The sequence below is a fragment of the Platalea leucorodia genome (genome assembly GCF_965183815.1).
Source record: "Platalea leucorodia genome assembly, chromosome: 1".
Lineage (NCBI taxonomy): Eukaryota > Metazoa > Chordata > Aves > Pelecaniformes > Threskiornithidae > Platalea > Platalea leucorodia.
In genome coordinates, this window is record NC_138823.1 from 96,013,396 (window position 1) to 96,035,952 (window position 22,557).

A 22,557-nucleotide genomic window follows, 5' to 3' on the forward strand; every position below is an offset into this window, starting at 1 on the left:
ACAAACAAACAGAAGACAAACCAAAAAAACCCATTGTTTCAGGTTAGAAATTATTTTCAATGTTTATATTACATTTTTTCTCTGAATGCTGCTCTGGTTTCCCCACCATTTTTTCCATCCTCCCTTTCAGTCCATAATTTATTTTTATTGGTTACAGTAAGACTGCAGGCTTTTCTACAGCTGAGCACAGCTGCTAATGTTTTGCTATTGATTCCACATGTTAGCTCAGAAGTGTATAATAATCTGTTTTAATCGTTGCCTTTGGCTTTTCCTCTTCCCACTCTGAGAAGTGCCCTCTGCCTCTGGTCTGGCATGGCCATAACCAGAAACTGATCCTAATTACATCAAACTACTCTCTGCCAAAATGCCCAAATATCCATAACATGTTTGAATAACAACTGTTGGGAGACATAACTCCATCCAGCTCCCTGGAAAATGCTTCAAATTATCAACTGTAGATGTGCTGACAGGAAGAAAATCTTGTGGGCATGGTAGGAGGCTAAGCTACCTCTGGCCCGAAAGGGAATACCTCAGCAGTACAAATGTAATGCTATTTAAGTCCCCCCCTTCAAATCCCTGCAGCTCTGAGGAAGCTCCAAATTATAACAGGACTCCTAAGGGAATGGCGCATAATCAGCCCTGCTGAAAACATGTTGAATAGTGCTAAATAAATCCCAGGTCTAATTATGTTACTGAGACTGCATGGGGACTGCACATCTGGAAGTCCCCCCAAAAAGTCCTGTGGTAGTTGCAGCGAAGCACAGCCAGCTACTCCAGCGTCCGTGGTAGCTCAGCAGCCATCTCCAGGAAGGAGCTGTGAGGGTCCCCTCACAGCGCAGGAGTAGCCCACTTTAAATCACTGCTTACTTAATCTGTCAAACTCCTCTCCTTCAGTCTAGGGGGGATCTTCCCCGGCTGGCGTGAGAACCAGAGCTGTGGCATTGGATAGGAACGGATCACCCACTGCTGCTGGGGGCACAGCCTTTAGCCGCTCCCCAAAACAAAGCCAATCCTTTCCCAAGCACTCAGTATATAGAAATGATAGAAGCAATTTGGGGTTTTTTCTGCAAATATAGAGGGTGGTGTTTTGCTGAAGTAAACGAGAGCTTTGCCATTGGCTTCTTTGGCGCTGTGTTTCGACCGCAGTGTCTCATAAGAAAATGCAAGCATTGGGAGAATTTGCACAAAATGCTCAGCACCCTGCACAATCTTTTCTGCAGAAAATGACTGCTTTTTACCTCAGGAAGTGTAGTCTCTTATCCTGACATGAGTGGCACCTTTCTGAGAAGCCCTTGCTGCTACTGTCGTGATTTTTAGGTGCAAACATGTACTACCTGGAACACACCTCACTATTGGGAGCTGCCTCAGACTATATGGCAGGTCTGAAAATAAAGCCTCTTGTTTAGCCTCCTGAATTTTCTTATGCTTCTGTGGTTTTCATCAGTGATCCTGAAGAAAAATACCAGCGGACGTGTATCACCAATAGCTAGAAAAAGCTATTTAAAACTATTTGCATTCCTCTTTATTTTTGTTATGTTCTGCTTCTGTTATTTGATTAGTTGGCTGTCAGAAAAGAAGATGACATACCAATTACTTTTGTAATTGTTATACCAGTATAGTGCTGATAGTCAATATTACTGTGGTCTGCACTCAGATTTCTGTATTGTTACATATTACTATGCATCAGTGATTCTTGATGATGTATGAAGTGAATATTACTGGTTTTTTAGCTTCCCAAGGAGGCCTGGAAGCACCCTGAGAATGTGAGTGCTAATTATGCAGACCATGGAGACAAATTCTTTCCTCTTTGCTGAAATGTATCCACCAGAAAACAGTAGAAACGAGAACATTTTGGAAGGTCAATAGTAGCTCTGTTTAGTCTTTACAAGAGCTTGTGGAGAGTATTACGTATTGCTAAAACTTATGGGAGAAAAGACATTTAAATTTCTCTGTTCTGTGGGATACATATAGCTGTTTGATAAAATGCTCCTTTAATGTTGTGCATAAGAAATTAGGTCTTTTCTTTGAAGTCAGAAGGAAAAAGCAAGGAATTAAATTTTCTGTTCTCTGATTAGCCTCAAATTTAGATAATTTATCTTAGAACTTTATTAAAAAGAGGATTTTAGTTGCTCAGGTTTTCTTTTTCCATGTGCATGTTTTTTGTGGCTTATTGAGTCTAAATATATTCCTGTTCTCTTTCTCTAGTCTGTAATTCTACCCTCAGCATTAAGACTGATTTAACTTTTGTTTCAAAACATCAGACCTTAGCAAGACTATACAGGTAAATTTCTATGGAAAAAAAAATGACCCAGATGTCTTTCCTACTTCTCCTGTCACCACTTTAAGTGATGTTATACTGGTATACATTTGATAACAAAGAAAGAGGTGGAAATTCTGTTTGTCAAGCTGTGCTCAGAAAACACCCTAGTATGATCAATGCCATTCTTCATTAATTCTGTCTAATTGCATGTTCCGTAGCATTAGTACAAACCACAGGCCTCAGAGGTGACTAAAAGCTGCTTGATTTGTATTCTGTATTCTCCAAAAAAATTGCACTGCACAAATTGCATCTTTTCTTTCACCTGTGGAGTGCTGATACCACGTCACGATCTTCTCCTTGCAGCAGTTCCTGGGCAACAAGTGGAAAAAGCAAGCTGGACCTTTTGAGTCTCACCTCTCCCGAACCTCGCTCCAGTCCGGTGACACCTGCAACACCTTTGCCGCTGATATTTTCTGCAGCTCTGTTTGAATTGTGTGCCTGACTGAGCAACAAAACTGGTGAGTCCTTCTCAGAAATGAAGTGTCCAAGTGGAAACTACTGAGGCCTTCACAGTTTCTTTCATGGCTGGTTTTACTTATAAAAGCCATGGTGTTATCACCCCGGTACAGTAGCGCACCAAGGCCCCCACTAAATTCAGAGTTGCTCTGTGGTAGCCACTACTCAAATGAAGGAGGGTGGCTCAGCTGAAACTAGATGTGCACAGTGTCGCTTGAATCCCTAACAGCACTGCTGACCAGCAAGAGTTACAGTACAAGCAGGTATTGCAATGCTCTTAAACCTTTTGAACAAGGGATGGGTAGTGTTTGGGGGCTGTAACTGTGGGTCTGTCTTTCCTTCTCCTTGCTAATGCCCTGTATCACAGCCAAACTGAACCAAGGGAAAGCCATGGGACTGCCCTTGCAGGTCATCTCCTCAGAGACCCGGACGGAGGCACCAAAACTCTCATCCTCCTTCAGCTCCATGGGGCACAGGCTCCTTATCCCCCCAGGTTTCTGCGGAACTGATGTGTTGGGTGTCATGTGCCATTTCTTTCCTGGCATCCAAAAAGAGTTAGGGGATGGTGACAAGGGTATGGAGCAGCTTCTGCCTGAGGAACTCTGAGGTAAGCCAGTGTGCCTCAGCCCAGGTTGGAAAGGGGAGCAGGGAGAGATGTGGGTGAATACAGATCTGCCTAACTTGTGGAAGAGTTAGGAGGTATCAGATGAAGCCAGAGTGGCCGGTTCAGAAAAAACAAAAATCAGTGTTTCTTCACAAAAGACACAGCAATGCACTGAAACTGCCTGTCACAGGGTGCTGCAAATGCTAATGTTAGCATGGGTTCAAGAACTGGGGAAGTTTATAGATGAAAAGCATGACGATTATGGCAGACACAGAAACCTGTTGAATTGCAGATTGATAAAAGTGGGGAGAGCATTTGGGGAAAGTGCCTTTATATACTGCTTTTCCTACTACATGCTTCTCTCAGCATCCACTTTTGGCCATTGTCAGGTACAGGATGCTGGGCTAAACAGACCTGCCGTCTGACCCAGTCCAGCTGCTCTTAGGGTCTCATGTTGCCATGCTTTCATACAAATATTTTAAATCATAGAAGATCCACAGGATATCTGTGGAGTTGCTCAGAGAAGAAACCAACAGTTTTTCTTTTCAAAACTGATCTGCTCACCAGTGTGGCTTGTGCCATAAACCAGTTGCTTTCCCAGGCTGACAGCTTCTCACCATTTGCAGTGCTCTTACCAGGGTCCAGGCTATCAGAAAAGGCCTCATGCTGCTATTCACTTTGTTAAACAGAAGTTGGTTTTATATTTAGTGGTGCATGGAGTGTACAGATGAAACAAATCACTCCTATAAACTCAGCAAGATGAATAGGTGCTGTTGAAAACTAGCAAGGAAGGCTGAACGCAAGATTAATATGCAGTCCCAAGTTATGCTTCCCACAACTTTTATTGATTATTTGGAAAGTAAAAAAAACCAAACCAAACCAAACCAAACATGATTCCTTATATAAGTCAGACTGAAATTCTTGTGCAACTATTCTTAAAAGAAGAAAATAATTCGTCTGCGAGGAGAGCTCTTTGACTGGTTTCTGTTTGAGGGGCAAGAGATTTAAAAGCTTCCTGTCATCACTTCAGTGTTGTTTACCAACAAATTCTCAAAATCAGCACAGAATTCACAAATAGAAGAGTTGTGCTGCTTAGAGGCTTCTCCACACTGGAAGGTCAGCCTGGGCAATAGGAAAGGACCTGCAATCTTTTGGTTTCTCCCACTTTTGGCTCTGAGGCTGACTTGTAACTATGAATAGGTGATTCTTGCTGTGCTTATTGTAAAGGTGGGACAGTAAATGTCTCTGTTCTGAGAATTTGCTAGGGAATCGGCATCAAGAAGTACTTCAAAGTTCAGGGACCGGGTGAGGGATAGACTGTGAGCATGTGGTGTGTTGTGGGATGCTTTTCTGTTTGAAGATCATCCCTATGATGGGTTAGACCTTATCGGTCCCTCTGTTTCCCCTGTTTTGTACTTAGAGGAAACGTGACCGTCTAATCCTACATAATTTCCTCAGCTGCTTTGTAGATGACCTTGTTGAAGAGATGAGCTTTCTGGGCTAGGGGATTTTCTTTTCTGTCACAAATCTTACAACAGGATGTAAATTGTCTAATTTACACAGAACAGAGAACCACGTCTTCTCTCCTTTACCACCAACCAATAAGTGCAGTTATCATTCATTTGCTAGTCTTAATTATGGTACTTTTTTTCTTTTATTATTATGAGTGCTTTCCAAATCATTACTGCCTGGCTGCAAAGGGAAAGTTGTGACCAAAATATGAATCTATAGCATGTCATCTAAAGGGTGTGAAAAATTATATCCTATAAGGTCCAATGCTCTGTATTGATCTTACAGAAGAGACAAATCTCATGGGTCAAAGTTGAAGTGATATGGACAAGCAAAATCAATAATAATTTTAAAAATAGGCATTTTTTTTCTTTTCTTTTACTAATTCATGAAAATAATACAAGAGCACCATAAGACTTGCACATATTGATGTTTTACAGATTGCTACTGGTTTTTTTTAATTAATTATGTTTTGGAAAATATTTTTTGCTAACATCCAGTCGGCAAAAAGATATTTTCAAAGCTGAAATCAAGCATTTCTATAAGAATAGGTCTGGCTTCTGTTGTGGCATGGCTAGTGCAAGGTTTCTTGCTGCCACAGACCTGCCCATATTTTCTGGATGCTTGTGCTGACTCTTATTTACTGAATCTTAGTCTTTTTAGACATGGAAAGATCTAGATTTTTCCTTGTTTTATGCAAACAAAACCAGATCCTATAAGCTGGAATTTTCTGAAAGCTTTCCATCACTAGAATTAATCGTAGCAGATTTAGAATAAAGCTGATTGCTTGGGAAACATAGCAGTCACTGAACCTCTTGATCAGGTGTCTGGCCACTGTGTATGGGATAGGAGGCTGTCCTATCTGCCCTTAAACAGAGTCAAAATCTCAGAGAAATCTCCTTGGCTGAAATTATTCCAGAGCTTCTCTGACTCTTGTAGGCTGGTTTGGATTTGGTCTAGCATTATTTCAGGTTTCAGCAGGAAAATTTCACGCAGCTTTACCCTGTTACCCCCTCTTTGCCAACACACAGAAATTTAGTTGAGAGCTGCTTAGCTTTTCTGTTTTTCTCTTAGGAAAATCAGGCTGTTGTGGATTTCTGCCATGTACAAATAAACCTCCTCTACAAATTAAAGAGGTCCCTCAGTAGTGATTTCCATGACACCCACTCATCAGTGTCCACCTTCTTAAATACTTATGTGCTGGCATGATCACATTAGTGTCTTTGTTGATGACTAAAATGGAGGATATCATTCTACAACATATGCAACATATGCATAAATTTCTGCTGGCAGGCACCCTGGAGACTGAGATCATTTCATAAAAATAAAATAAAATTATAAACCAGATTTGAATTATTTTGTTAAAGAGCTCAGGAAAAAGCTTCTTTTCCATCTTCCCTCTTTCAGTAAGTACTCCTAGTATTTTGCTTCTCCCTGCGTCTTGTGTTATGGCCTCTTGCTTGAAGAGGAATAAAAATGGACATAGACCAAGATGACTTTTTCATGGGCAAAATTTTGGCTTGCTGTTAAATATTGTTATTATTTAAAGTCCTCAGAATGTGCTCTGTACTGAATAGACCAGTGGGGAAAAATGTCACTCCTAAGAGGTGTCACCCCTTGTCTCCTACTAAGACCCTATTGCAAAGAGCACGTGTTGCACCTTGTATAGGATAACTTGCTAAGTGGAGACCATGTGCGTGGTGCTGGGGACAGGAGAGGAGAATCCCACACACCTAATTATAGCCTTTAGTATTACACAGCGCTTAGCAACCATTAAACAAACAATTGTTTAATTTCAAAGCTCTTCTAATTAAACATTAGTCACACACTCTCCCTTGCCCTCTATTTACTGTGTTAAAAATCACAACCCTAAAAGAGCTTATTTGAAAGATTCCATAATTAAGCAGCCACTTAGTCCAGGAACGTCAAAATCCTTCTTTCCCAGGGACAGCAGATGTGCCTTCAAGTGAAGGGTTACACCAGTGTAGCCAGTGGCAGAATCCAACCAAAAGTATATATAAAACTCTGTCTACAAGCATTTAAAGAGTGCAGCAGAAAGTGGATGGAAGGAGCGTAACAGAGCAGATTGAAGTGGAGAAAGAAAAACAATAGGTACAAATTTCTACCAGTTTCCTCAGGCATCCATAGCAGCTGCTTAATGATACATGTATCATTATATCTTGGAGTAGTTGGAGGGCAGAAGCAGACTTGATTACACTACAGACAATTGTTTCACAATAATTCTGGACCATTTTTCATTAGCTGTCTCCCCTCACAGCAAAACGAGGGATAATTTTTTTTTTTAAAAATCTTATACCTCTAGAAGGTTGTCCAACAGTTAAAGATTTTTAATAATTCATCATGCGAAACATCTTGAGCTAAATACTAAATTTCCTAGCAATAACAACAAAAGATGAATGAAAGGAGCTGAGGTTAACTTGCTCTGATAGAAACAAAAGGGTAAATAAAAAGAATGATGCCATCACTTTTCCATGATTTATCAGTACATTTTTATTACACCCTCCGCTTTGACATATTTTGTCACTCAGTCTGTTGAGCCAAACCAGTTCATTCCAAGCAAGCTGATTAAGTAACTGATTAAAATGAAGCAGCAGATTTGTCTGCTTATAATCATTTACCATCACACAAGCAATAGGTGGCAGGCCTTATTGGTGAGTGCAGCTGCTGACATTACCTTTTAGGAAAGATACGGACTTTTGGTTTTGATCACCTGGCCTAGCTCATTACGTCACAACGTGATATGACTGTAGTGGTGCAAGCAACAACTTTTATGGCAATTGCTATGTTTTCTTGCTTTTGAACCACCTTCAAATAGAGATGATTCATTCATAGTAACAGTTAAATATGAGGGTCCTGACTTCATTTGATGGACTTAATGTACCCAGCTATTAGCAAGGAGCTCTTTGCAGGAGGAGAAGCCTCATTACTTATTCTAGGTCTGCTTCCCAAGACACACTGTGGTTGCTCCTTAGGGCAAGTAGAAGTGACTAGGACTAAGTCCAGGCTCTTGAAGTCCTGAAAATTATATGGCCTAAAATTGTGAGTTCTGTTCAATGGCAGCTTGTTTAAAGGACTTCTTCAGGTAGAAATGAGGTGATGGGAGCTGAAGTGCAAGGAGCCATTTCAACAGCGGTAACAACAGTTGCCTGCTACCCCAAGGATGGGCAGCACCTTCCAAAGGAGTTGGAGATGGGGTACAAAGTTGAAGCAAAAGACCTGCTGCTCCAGACTTGCTGTTCATGCTGCTGAGAGGAAGGCAAAGATGTTAGTGACTGCAGGTTCCCCCAGAAATAGCTTCTGTCTTCTGACCTCTCTCTCAGAAGTGGGAGCCAGCTTGGCTTTCCAGCACTGGCAAAGCAGGTGATGGTGGTGGTCTGCATCATTTTGCATTTGTTCCTAAAGCCTATTTTGGGTGCCTGAGGATGCAGATGGATACCTAGGATTTACCAAAGCATATTAGAGAAGTGAAATGAATGGGAGTGAGAGTAAGAGACAAACCAACATCTATGGTTTTGAATACACCATGAGGGGTCTATCTGTCTGCCTGCCTGCCATGCTGTGTGCTTAAACACAACAGACTCTCCCTCCAAGATATTTTGAATATTGCTGTGATGAATAATACACTAGCTGTCTGCCTTTTAGAAATGCCTAAACTTGGGAAGTCAAAACAAGAGGCCACTGCTGTTCAGGATCCCAGTGTGGGACATCGTCATAGGCAATAATGTGTCCCAGGAGCTCTGTTTCCAAGACCTGGTCTTGTGAGCAGAATGATGTGAAGCAGGTGCCACAAATGGCATAAATGCTAAATTCTGATTCTTCATCTGCAGGTAGAAAATGCATTTTTTTCTTTCCTAAGAGGACCATAAATTTTCAACTTACACAAAAAAATCTTCTAACCCTTAGGTGTTGAGTCTGTAAAATATTGAAATGTGATGTTATAGACTAATAGCACCCACATTCCCTACTTCAACTTGGTTATTGATAAAATTAAAAGCACTTCCAAATATAAGGCCACTGGAAGTTAGATGCGCTTCTTAAAATTGCTGGTTTAGCAAGTGATTCTGCAATCAAATGTGTTTTGAAATGCTGGGTCCTGCACTGGTCACTGCATTGCAGCCCAGACACTTCTTTAATCTTACTCAATTCATCCTTGTCTTGTTTGAAGACTGTAATTTCAGTAGGTTTTCAGAGAAAAAGAAGATAGCGGCTAACTACAGAACACAGCAAACTGTAAAACATCTTGCCATGTTCACTTTTCCATTGCCCTAGCAATTGATGCTGTTGCTTCTCTTGCCCTGTGAGTTATAGCTTTAGTAAAGCATTGCCAGATTCAAGTCAGCAGGCCTCTGCTGGCACTGCAGAATGACAATTCTTATCTGTTTTCTATAGCCTGACATTTTCTGTAAGGCCTGGAAGGTTTGGTTAATAGGGTTTGTCAAAAGGGAACTACAGTATAAAACGTTGAAATATGGAATGAGAGCAGAGCACAGAACCTCTGTCACGTTAAATGTTACCAAAGCAATTTCTAGGAGACTAATTATTCACAATAGATAACTAAATTGTAAATCTCTATTACAAGTGGGGAATTGAATGTGAGTTTCCTTGGAAAGCAGTTCTGAAGTCTGCTACTTTAATAGCTAATACATATGGAAAATGGTAGATGTGCCAGAGGCTTCAGAAGATGAGAGGTCAAAGGATGAAGGGACAATAACTCCTGGATTCATTCACTCTGCAAGTCCTGAAAAGACATATTTGCATTATAAAATGCCTGATAGACTTTTTGTTTTTAAATAGTCTGATATTGGAAGCATTCTGATATAATAATTCCTTATGACTATTGCTAACTAGAGAAAGGATGAAGGGACAGACATCAGAAGAGGGGCATCTAGATATGCTTGAGGGTGCTTAGCTGGATTTTCAAAGAACAGTGATAATCAGGTACTTCCTAAAATTCCATGGCCTGCCTTTTGGGTGCAAAGTCCCTTCTAGGAAGGTAATTGTGCTTGCTGATGCCCCTGTGAAATCCTGTGTCCTATTACCTGAAATAGCACATAATGGCTAGTCTGTGCCCTGAGGAGGTATTTGTCCCTGTCCTTTCTATTACAAGGCATTTTGTGAGAGAAGAGGAAAGGTGGTAGACAGTGCCTATGAGAAGAGGATCTCTGAAATACCCTTTTGGGACAGTTTATGCAACCTTTCTTGCTTCTGTTCTCTAGATTGCTGCTCAGCCTGATGGATGCCTTTGGATGTTCTTATTTATTACTAAGTATTTTTTAATAAGTAGATGATGCATTGTGGCACAAACTGTATGTCTGACCATAGTTTTCCTGTTATTACCTCTGTTCTCCTTCTTAATTATTGCTTCTGTTAGTATTTGCCATGTAAATATATGTAGATTTACCAACTCAAGACAACGCGCTATGCAACTGGAAGTGTATTCCTAAGAAACATGGATGTAACCATACCCCAGGGTGGCTGAACTCTTCTTTCTGGACTGAAGGGTATCATCCAGCTCATTAGCAAAACCTCCATAAAGAAGCTCCTGCTTCTTTATGGAAGTGTTAACGGGGGAAACTGTTCAGAGCGTACCAGGAAGGTATCATAATTTCCTTCCTGGTGTCTGTCTGTGCAGCTGTGAGAGGAAATAAATGCAGTAAGGTTATCTCTGGCGAAGCACATGCTCATAAATGGGGCTCCAGCTCTTGGAGTTGTTGGGGATTAATGAGGAATGTTTATGGAGTAATTGCATTAGACATGACATAAATGTAGATAGGGTGGAGGAGAGATGGGTTTATTTTCTTCTGCTTCTGGAGGAATATGTGAACTTTCAAGAGTTCACTGTATTGGAGCAAGTTTGCAAATTCCATTATTCTTTGCCATAAACATTAAAATGTTCTTTTTGCTTTTTTCTATCAATAGCCAACAGTAACCTGTATAATTGGCAAGGAGTACCAGTACCTTTGGCTAGGTAGTGACCATGATGACACCCTAACACTTCTGTATTGTGATGGTGGAGGGTCCTGTTACCTGTGAATGCATTTATATAGTTGATGAATTGCATGGGTTTTAAGCAAGAGACACAGATTCCTGTTGCCTGGACCTGGGATTAATCTGAGCCTAGGCTGGAGAAGCTGAATTGGTCAAGTTGAAGCTGATGGTCTCAGCAGAATTTCAGGACTTCGTAGGTTTGATGGATTTTCAAGTAGTCTGCTGCAACAGGCAGGATGATTCTGTCTGTGCTACTGTTTATGTGAGTATCTTGGACGTGACCGTAGCAGGCTAGTTATAACTAATGTGCATGAACTCTCTGCAGAACAGCCTTGTGCAATAAGTCTTAGAAAGAACTGGGCTAACTGCATGCATCACACAGTCACTGCGCTTGCACAACAGAGTTGATGTTTCTGCAGCTGACTTGTTAATTATGCACCTCTCATTAAGACTGATGAATCCTAACATATCCCATTTATTTTGCTGCACTGTGCATCTAAACCAGAACTGTTTATGTCCACAAAGTCAAGAACAGAAATACAGCAGCTCTTGTCCAGAGGAAGTATTTCTTGTCTGTCTTATAACTATATCTGGAGAACAACCAGTGGATTGTTACATCAAGGAATGAGCTATGAAGAAACTACAGAGAGGAAATGTGGACTGTTTTTCTAGTGAAGTCATTCTGTACACAGAAATATTCTTAGTTATTAAGCTGTTGGCACTATCATACTGCAGATGACTGTTGAGGTCATTCTAGGAAATCACTGTTTTGGGGAGATCAGCAGGGTGAATGTGGCGGTTCTCTCACATCACAATTTTAATATGTATTTTCAGAGAGCTTGCATAGACTTTATCTGCAGTAAAGCCACTATTGATAGCTGTCATATATGAGCAGTAATTATGGGTAACATGCATTTAATTCTTTCTGTGCACTTAATTTGTATTCATTTTCATTTAAAAGAATGGCAATAAAATAGTAAAAGACGGTATGTAAAGAGTACAGTAAAATTAGTACAAAAGCAGAAACAACATTTCCTGAGTTTGAGTATGACATGATTTGCCATACAAGGCGGCAGTTCTTCCATTTCATAGTCCATCAGAGTTGCAGGACAAGGCACTGCTTCATAGATAGTCTACAACAGGTGGTTGCTAGAGTAATAAAATATGAAGAGAGGCTTGTGATAGGGAAAAGAAGAGCCTAGAGTCTGGGAGATGGGCAGTGAAAAGGGGGATTAAAGGTCTGACCTTCTCAGAATAGCCTCCAGTGTTTTCATCTGAGTAAGGTGTAGAGATTCTCTTCCATCCTGGTGTAGCTGGTGTTTCTGAAATTTCCAGTCACTCTGGGACTCCTGTCAGTCCAGAGGCTAGTGGCACAAGATGGCATATTCACAAAGGTTTCGGTTGTGAGAACTGTCTTTCTAGTAGAGGATGCAGAGGAGGGGCAAGGAGACCTCATCCTTGACCAGTTGCGAAATCTGTCTAACGCTCGTACTCAACCAGTCATTCATATCATGGTCTGTGTTAGTTCTCAGATCTGGGTTGCTCCATTTGGGAGTCAAATTCAATTTCATAATTAAAGGATTCATATATATTATTACACAGCAAGGAACTAGTGCTTGATGGGGAGGATGAAAGTGGGGGTTCTTAGCTAAACTCTTTTCTAATATTTTATAACTATTGAGGCCAGACAAAAATGGTGGTTTGGATGCCCTAATATACACTGGGTTTTAGCCCATAGAGATTAATGCAGTAAGCATTCTGGACACAACTGAGGTCTATGATATCTGAAAATCATAAAAAAAATTTGTAAATGTGAAAGTTTAACTTTTCCTGGACTATATGGGAGTAGGGGCATTTTTTTGCTTTGAATTTATAATTGAGTTTAAGCAGCTCTCTTGCACAGGTGATTTCAAGTGAAAACTGTTTTGTTTGCGGTCTTTGGACCGGCTCGATTTTTAAACTTTGATATAGAGCTGGTTTCTTTTTACCCACTTATGTGACTGGATTCTTTAAGAACTGCTGCAGTTTGATTGTCGTATAACTCTTCTCAAACTTTCAAGAAACCAGTGCATCTTCTGTTTAATTAAGTGTATTTTTTTTGGAAGATTTTTGCAAAAGTAAAGGTGCCTGGTAGTGTCACATTTTTATTTTTTATTTTTATTTGTGGCAATCTATACATTGACTAATGCTTCTATGAAACCCATCTGTGCTATCCTTATTTCTGGTGAGGAGCCCTTAGTTAAACAGAAAGTCCATGTAGTGAGAAGGTATAAAATGGGCTGTGGACAAAAAAAAAACATTTCTAGTGATTTTTCTTTCCTTCCTTCTAGGCACTCGTTCAAGAGCCTGTTAGTAATTTGTTCAACAGTCCACACATATGTGAGGATAGAAAAATGAAATCTTCTCAGTGCTCTTTGCATTAACAGTTATTTACTTCCCTGTAAAAAGTGTCACAGAGCAGTGAAATAAACTTTCTGAGAAAGGTATCCTCTAGTAATACAGTTGTGGTGGAGCCAACTCACTGCAGAAATGTGATGGAAATGCACCAGGGAGGTGGAGCCACTGGGGTGCTGCTGAGTGACTTCCTTCTGGTATTAAATACTGAAATTAATATGAGATTTTCCTAAATGGGGGCTGCCAGAACAGGTTGTAAGTGATGCTGATGTCTTTTGAGACCAGCACATAATAACGTGTTCTGGTCATGTCCTTATATTATACGCAGCTGATAAAATCTAGGATTATAAATTATTCTGCTAGCCATTATTATCCATACTAAATGATTTCTTGATACTTCAAAAAAGAAAACTAATGCACAATTAAGAAAATGCCATTGCTATCTCTTGCACAAACCACCTTGTAATATCATCAGCTACAGCAAATAAGTCTATTTTACTACAGAATTACATACTTTAATTGACGGTTAAAGTTCATTCGTTTTAATATATGTATTATATAAACATACAGGATGGCTGAGGTAGAGGGAAGAGCATTCTGGGTTGCATGTTCCTTTTCTTTATTGTGGTGGGTTGGCCCTTGCTGGATGCCAGGTGCCCACCAAAACCACTCTATCGCTCCCCCTCCTCAGCTGGACAGGGGGCAGAAAATATAACAAAAGGCTCGTGGGTCAAGATAAGGCCAGGGAGATCATCCACCGATTACTGTCACCGGCAAAACAGACTCAACTTGGGGAAATTAGTTTAATTTATTACCCATCAAATCAGAGTAGGGTAATGAGAAATAAAACCAAATCTTAAAAACACCTTCCCCCCACCCCTCCCTTCTTCCCAGTCTCATCTTCACTCCCGATTTTCTCTACCTCCTCCCGCCCAGTGGCGCAGGGGGACTGGGAATGGGGGTTGCAGTCAGTTCATCACAGTTCCTCCTCGGGGGGAGGAGTCCTCACACACCAGAGGCACTACCACCATTTCTGATGGGCTCAGCCTTGACCAGTGGTGGGTCCATCTTGGAGCCGGCTGGCATTGGCTCTATCGGACATGGGGGAAGCTCCTAGCACCTTCTCACAGAAGCCACCCCTATAGCCCCCCGCTACCAAAACCTTGCCATGCAAACCCAATACATTTATTTACGTTCATACTCTATTTGTTAATGTATTTAGTTGCAGAAACAGTAACATACTTTTAAAACAAACTTTGCCTGGCACTACAAGAAAAGGGAAGGTGGTTTTGAAGACGCATTTACATTTTTTCCAAGAAATGACTCAGCAATTTGCATTTGCAAGGAAGCAATCAGTTTTTTTTCTAAATAAGCTATCGCATTCAAAGTTGATTTGTTCCAAGGAAAGGAGCTGCAATTAGTTACTGACATGCAATAATTCATTTCTTATTTTACCAACAGTAATTAAATTGCCCGGAACTGTTGTCATTTAACAGCCTATTAATTGACTAATGTGCATTACTTGCACGCAGGCTATAGGTAAAATCCAAGGATTAAGAAAGGAAGAAAGAAGGAGAAGAAAAACCTCACTGATTTTCATGACCATCATAGATGAATGATTAATTTATTTCATAATGGAATGTAGTTTTTGCAAACACTAATAGGTTAGATTTTAAATATGCAATTTCATCAGCAATAGCCCTAAAGAAGGAAATGGTAGTCATCTCTTAATGCAGGAGCAAAATGGCTAAATGGTTGTGCTTTCTTTCAACCATATGAAGATTATATAGCTCTTCCTTCCTTAAAAATCAATGATTTCTGGTTGAATCAGTATTTTCATTATAAAATTCCTTCCTCTAACCATATTATTGGCCAAACATTCTGATATTTTCCTCCTTTCATTCCACCAACATCAAAAGAAATTTTGTCATGTGCCTCAGATAGTCTCAGCCTAACAGCGACTACACACAAAAGTGGGTATAGGCAAGTTCAGCTTTGATTTTGTCCAGTCAAAAATGGTACATTCCAGTGCTCCATTAGTGTCCTGCGTGGGGGAAAAAAAATCAATGAGGTCAACATCTAGGTCCCAGCTGAGAACAATCCACTTTATAAAAATAAACCAAAAAGTTCTTCGTCATCACAGTAAACTCTAATTTATAGTGTTGCAGTCTCCGAACGGAGTCTATAACTATATGAATAGACAGGGATACAAAGGTCAAGTTTTTAAAGGGAGAGATGTGAGATGGGATTTTCTAAATCACCTAACCATCAAGAGACTAATAACAAGAATGTCTTCCTATGAAATGGGAATCATCAGTCAGAAGACATGAGGAGGAAAATGAATTGGATATATTAGCTGCCTAAATGTGAGAGAAACATGAAAATTCAGTCTAATGAAGTAGCAGTTAAGACACTGATGAAAAAAAAGAAAATATTAAAGTCATCATACAGGGCTTCTAGGAGGATCAAGGGGAATGGAACAGCTCCAGGACACAAGGCTGAAGAGAGCATCGGTATTACTCAGTTTATACACCATGGCTGGGAGTTGTTTGGCCAAATGCAGGAGTCAACTGTGCCCGTGTCTCCATCTGCTTGGCTTTCTTTGCAAGTCTGTGATGAAAAACAGGCACTTCTTCGTACTGTTTTTCCTCATTTAAGACACAGCAAATGAATTGTGCTCTGCAAGTGCTTATTTTCCTCCATTGACTAGAAAGGGGGCCTCCATCAATAGAAGGGATGTAGATGCCTCCACTGCAGATCTGTGAAGTTAGAGAAGATGAATCCCATTACAGAAATCTTTGCCTGTCATATCTGGGGACTTGACCAAGTACTCGGTTCTTAAATGTCACTGAACCTGCACCAGGCCCTAAATATGGCTGAGGTTTTTGGGTCACTATCGTTCCTGTTGTTCAATAGCAGACCACAGGTAAAGTGAAGCCTTCAGACTCCCGTGGTTGTGGTGCCTAGCGAAGGAAGAACGTTCGAGTGCGTAGCCAGACTCCTTAGCATTCACTAGGCTGTCTTTCAAAGTGCAACTTCATGTAAGCCCATAACATGCTTGTTTTTATTTCAATAAAACAGTAATTTAAACAATAACTAAGTATGTCTGGAAGAATATATGGGAAGGCTATGAAACTATTAATAACATTTGGACACCTCCTGCACTGTTTTAATGCATCACAAGTTAGCACAGTATTGATTCAGTATCAAAGTTCTGAGAAACAAGCCTCTTACCAATATCTAGTATCCGATGTTGTAATTGAACTAGAAAAATGTTAGATTTCCAGCATTACTGCTGAGAATTCTTCCCAATAAATGTGTGTTTTCCACTGGGGCTGAAATCACTGCAAGTGTTAGTTTTAATTTTTTTTTTTCCTTTTTTCATATTTTTCCTATCATACAGGCTCCTTTTCTCCCCTCCGTGTGTAAAATAAACATAATGGGGCCAAATCTAGCATTTTACTATCTTGACTTGTGGGAGAATCATTTGAGCTACTTGGTTTAGATAATTAAATCTTTTGTGGAAGGGTTAAACTTTGGAGGAAAGAAAATGGGTGGACTTGGAAAATATCGTGTAGAAAAAAAGAGCCAGCAGGAGTCATGGGTAGTAGAAACCTTTGTCAGTGTTCGAGGAAAAAGGAGAAAGAACAGCATAGAGAAGGGAGTCCCAGTTATGACACTGAAACACAAAGAAGACAAAAGAGTTCATGCTTAAGGGAGAAATTAAATAATGTGAAGGAAGGAAGTGACAAGAAAAATGGCTGTGTATTTGGCCTCTTAATTTTGAGTGGGTGGTAGCACACCCAAAACCAGATGACCCAGCAATTTCCATTACACATGCCTCCACATTTCAGGATCTCCCTCAGATTTCCATATTTCTTTTATCCAGCATCTTCCATCTACAGCTATTAACCTCCAGAGTTTGTCAGTAAACACTGAAGAAATGCAGAATATGCCTTTTTTTTTTTTTTTTTCCCAAAGCTCATTTTGATTTTCCTTCTTAGGTCTAGGATCACATAAGCCTAGTTTCTTTCAGAAAACAAGATCATAAAGGGAAGCCAAAAGTTTTTTTTTTTTTAATATCTTTGGCTTTGTTAGATGCTAGTGATTGTTAATTTATTCAGTGCACCTGCCTTTCCTCCCAATAATATCATTCTTTCTCATAGCAACAGATCCTGGTAAGTGGCCTCAGCCACAGCATCCTGCAAGGTAAAAGCATACTGTCATTAGACAGGAGAAGATACAGCAATGTGGAAGGGGCAACAGGAGTAAACTAGAGAGTTAGGAACATCACTGCTGTTGTAGTAGCACGTTTTGTCAAGTTACATTTGTAGATTTATAGAATCATAGAATAGTCTGGGTTGGAAGGGACCTTTAAAGTTCATCTAGTCCAACCCCCCTGCAATGAGCAGGGACATCTTCAACTAGATCAGGTTACTCAGAGCCCTGTCCAACCTCACCTTGAACGTTTCCAAGGATGGGGCATCTACCACCTCTCTGGGCAACCTGGTCCAGTGTTTCACCACACTCATTGTAAAAAATATTTTCCTTATATCTGTTCTGAATCTACTCTCTTTTAGTTTAAAACCATTACCCCTTGTCCTATCGCAACAAGCCCTGCTAAAAAGTTTGTCCTTGTCTTTCTTATAAGCCCACTTTAAGTACTGAAAGGCTGCAATAACGTCTCGCCAGAGCCTTCTCTTCTCCAGGCTGAACAACCCCAGCTCTTTCATCCTTTCCTCACAGGAGAGGTGCTCCATCCCCCTGATCATTTTTGTGGCCCTCCTCTGGACCCGCCCCAACAGGTCCATGTCTTTCCTGTGCTGAGGACCCCAGAGCTGGAGCCAGCACTCCAGGGGGGGTCTCACCACAGGAGAGTAGAGGGGCAGAATCACCTCCCTCGACCTGCTGGCCATGCAAAGATTGTCAAAACTGCAATTTTGCAGCTGGTTCTAGTCTGTGCAGTTACAGTTACTCCCATGCTGGATGTGGTATGAACGCATATGCCTCCCCGCTGGCTTTCCAAAGTGCCTGGATTTTCTTTATGCGAAGCTGTGCTGCTGTTTTCGCGAGAGTCTGTTCCATGTGAGAAGCTATGTGGAGTGCAGAAAAGCTTGTTTCTGGTAGGAAGCCAACAGTTCTTCCTTATCTATAAATGGTTCATCCCATACGTACTTAATACCAAGTAGCTGAATAGCCACAGCTATAAATAACTTGCTAGTTACATGTATTTTGTTCTTCAATTATTTTTTTATAGCTAATTACATATAACAAATATAACATGTCAAATGTAGATAACCTAGAAGTTATTTATCCTCTTATTCATCCTAGATGACTTTTAACCAAGAACATAATTCACAAAATACGCCTGCGAACCACAAGTGACAAAATCTGAACCTGTAAATACATGTGATCTACTTTAGAATAGACATTTAGCAATTAACAAGGAAGAAATGACACTGACTTTTCATAGCTCTGTTGCACACTTATCAAAATGTCAAAATCTGAAGAACTTCTGAGTCTCTCATAATTTCTAAACAAGTACAGTCCAAAATACATTTTAATCTTTCCCTTTCCGATTCATTGGGCCACAGAAGAAAAAGGTTGAAGTCCAGTAACACTTTGTCCTGGACCAAATGTAGCAAGAAGATAGAGAAATTATGAATTGGCTGGATCAGAAGTAGTTCCCAAAAATGTCTGACATCAGGGTCTGTGGTTCTTCATAAAGCTGTTGTAGAGTTAATCTACTGTCTCGTTAGACTAGCTAGGTCTGACTAACCTCATCAAAAGGTACTACAGATCTGTATACCTCTTAGATGTAGGAGCACAATGGCAAGTACACACAAATCTTTCAGGAGGATACCTTAGAAAGGATGCCAACCTCATGAGAAAAATATTAAAATAAGATTTATGTTTTGGTGGCTATGGCTAATATCACAGAAATTTAAGTTTTAAAACTAACTTCTCATATCAGTGTATGCAATTTTGCACTGTCATACCAGTGGGCTTGACTGTCTCTTCATTCCTGTTCCAGATCAAAACAGGAGGTTTTAGATAAATGGAGAAACATGAAATTTTCTATTGATAGATCTGAATGTTTTGGTCTTTACATTGTAGAAAAGCTATTCTAAAATAATTTTGGAATTTTACATTACGTTTGGCCAAATAGCAGTAATTAATCAACACTCCCAAAGTTTACATCTAGTTTCTCCTCTATTTATGAGACATAATGCCAATACAGTGGTTTTCTGGTGGAAGTACCTCTGCATGAGAATTTGTACTTGTAGCTTTTGTTCCTGTGATGAAATAGTTCCTCAAGCCCATAACGTCATCATCCAGGATCAGAGCACACATGAGTTAGCACGTGCCGTTGGTGCTCGGACAGGGTTCCTGTCGTTGCAGGCACGGTCTGAGGTGTTTCTGTTTCCCTCCAAACTGTGGGGGTGTGTTATTTAGCTCACAAGTTTCCAGTTGCCAGTGTCTGAAACTCACACGGTCATAAACCAACAAAGGGAAAAAAGAGAACACATAACATGGGATTCAGAAATAATTCATGATGATTTAGTTTAATTTGAGTTACTATAACCCTAAAGCTCCATTAAAACCTAAAATGAATGCTATTTCCTCCTGAGAGCAGAGAACAATCTGCTAACTTTTGCCAAGATGAGAGCTATTATGGTGTACAACATGAATGCATATAAATTGCAAGGTTTATATTTGCTGTTTTCCCTAACGTTAACTTTGACTGGCATGTCAAATTAAAAGTAAGAGGGAAAAAAAGAAAAACCTGCGTCAGATTAAGAAACATATAAGGAAGTGTAATTTCTAACTACAAAACACAAGACCTTCACACTTCAAACAATCCAAACAGGTTGTCTTTTAATGATTAGGTTTCACTTTTTTCCCCTTTATGCTCGAGATGCATAGAGAACTACAGTAGTAATTGGAAATAATTCAGTAAGCCGGGTATCTCCTTTTTTCACAACTCTCGTAACACTAGGGATGTTTCAGGTTTCCTACTGTTAATGTTTGGTGCAAGGAATACGGGAAAATTAAAGTAGGTTGAAAATTCCTGATTGAAACCAATGTAGAAAATCAGAGAAAATTTTATATCTCAGGACATGACACTGAAATTGGCCTGAGCACACTTGTAATGGCACTTGCAGCCTTTTGCAGGTAAACAAATAGGAAGTTGCTTTCCATTAAGGAAGACAGATGCTACAGAGAGCCTGGGTCTCCCCAGAGCAGCTGCTCTAGCTAAGATCCAAATAGGTCATTTAAGCCCTGATCCCACAATGAGAACTATCGGGTCAGAATGTGCCTATCCAGGGATTAAGTCATGACCTGATAAAAGTGAAAAACTGGGATTTTTATATATACTTAAAGCATGTTTTCAGAACATGAATATTTCAGAGGGAATTTTTTTCCTGCCTCACTCTTTATATTTGATACAAAGAGCTTCCACTTTTGCTCATTTCAATTCAGCTGATTTTTGCTCCCATTGTTCAGCTCTTTTTTCATTCAGATAGTTTAATTTACCTACTCTTTTATACACGCAGCTACTGTGTTTATGGACAGTGAAATGTTTTTCTATATGTCAAATGAGCTTTTTAAAAGTATTATACTCTGCAGGCATGCAGGGGATGATGTTTAAACATAGCTTTCTCCTGCCTAGGCTTCCAGTCGATTGAATTTTGAATCTCCTATGAGCTAAAAAAATTGATTATGGAACATTTTGGATAGGATTTGGAACATAACTGTATAGCTGTCTATTGCTGTGTGTTACCAGAAGCATCATAAAGCAACTGGGTCTGGGATGTCCTTTTAAGGAGATTATTGGGAAGGGAATGGCTTAACATTTCTAGCTTCCTGTTGAATATTTTGAACAGGGAAGAATATCGCTGTAGAAGTCTACATTACTGGAATATGATCTTTTGCCGCTTACAGAAGTTGAAAAACTCATCAACGTGTAGTTGGAAAGGCAACAACTGCCCAGCGACCACGGAGCAGTCGGGGACAGACAGGCAGAGACAGACTCAAGGCTCACTTTCTGTCTTGGCAGTCAGCTGGGGCAGCTGATGCTGGTGGTAAGGAAGGTGGGGGAGACTGCATCGCCTCACCCCACGTGCCTTCTCTGTCAGAGGCAGGAGAAGCTGGCTTAGCATCTCAATCCTCTTGTACAGTCTGTAGGGTCACTGCTGTGTTTTGTTTTCCCACCCCTGGCTGCTTGCTGCTGTAGGAGGGACGGGGGTAGAGACGGCAGTTCCCTTCACTATAGCTTTTGGCAACAGTGGCCAATCCACAGTTAATGGCAACTCAGATGCCAACAGGAGCAAAAATATACTTTCTCTGTACAGTGAGCTTTAAAAGATGTCTCAGAGTTGTTCAGTGTTGGGGTTAAGAAAAGGCTGGATCAAAGTTGTAATTTTGCCTGTTTTCCTTCTGCTGCAGTCACTTATACTTTAGCCCTTTTCCTACTGAAGAAAATGTGTATTTGTGTTCCTTGCAGCTTTGGTCCTTCCCTATTCATACTCAGAAGAAGAACCAACTTTTAATGTTCTCAGGGAGTCTAAAACATTTTCCAAGTCTGTTAATTTCATAACTGTATTATTTCTAATTGCAAAGTCATCAGTCTCAATTCTGTGACTGCTTTTGGCTCTCTCTCTTCCCACCCCTGCACCTCTGTAGCTTCAAGTTCACTCTTTTATTGCTGAAAAATCCTAGTATTTTTATTCCTGTTCTAAATCTGTCTGCTTCCAAATCCCTGGGGTTCCAAGTCAATATGTTTGGTAATGACTTCATACAAAGGAAAAGGAAAAGAAGCCAATTTGTGTTTTCCATTGTTGTGATAAATGCATATCTGAACTTTCAGCTAGTCTTGGCTTCAAAAAATAAAGTGACCAGCTTTGCTGAGTGCACTATGGTCTGAGGAACAAACCGCGTCATGAGGAGTACTTTGATACCCCATTTTCTTTGTTTATTTTTTCAGTGCTCAGGTGACTTATCCTCCACATCTGAAAGCAAAAGTAAGAGATGCAGGCAGAAAAGTGAAACAGGGGATTGCTTTAAACCTGAAATTAGGATAAGGCCCAGGCATTTGAACAAAGATTAATTTCATCTTATAAGAGGCATTGCATAAAATCCCACAAAGGAAGGCCATGCCCCTAAAGAGAGCACAGAGGTACATATGATTAAAAAGCATTTGAAATTAACCATCAGAAATTCAGGTTTTAAGGAAATCAACATTTTCTCTGGAAGACACCAA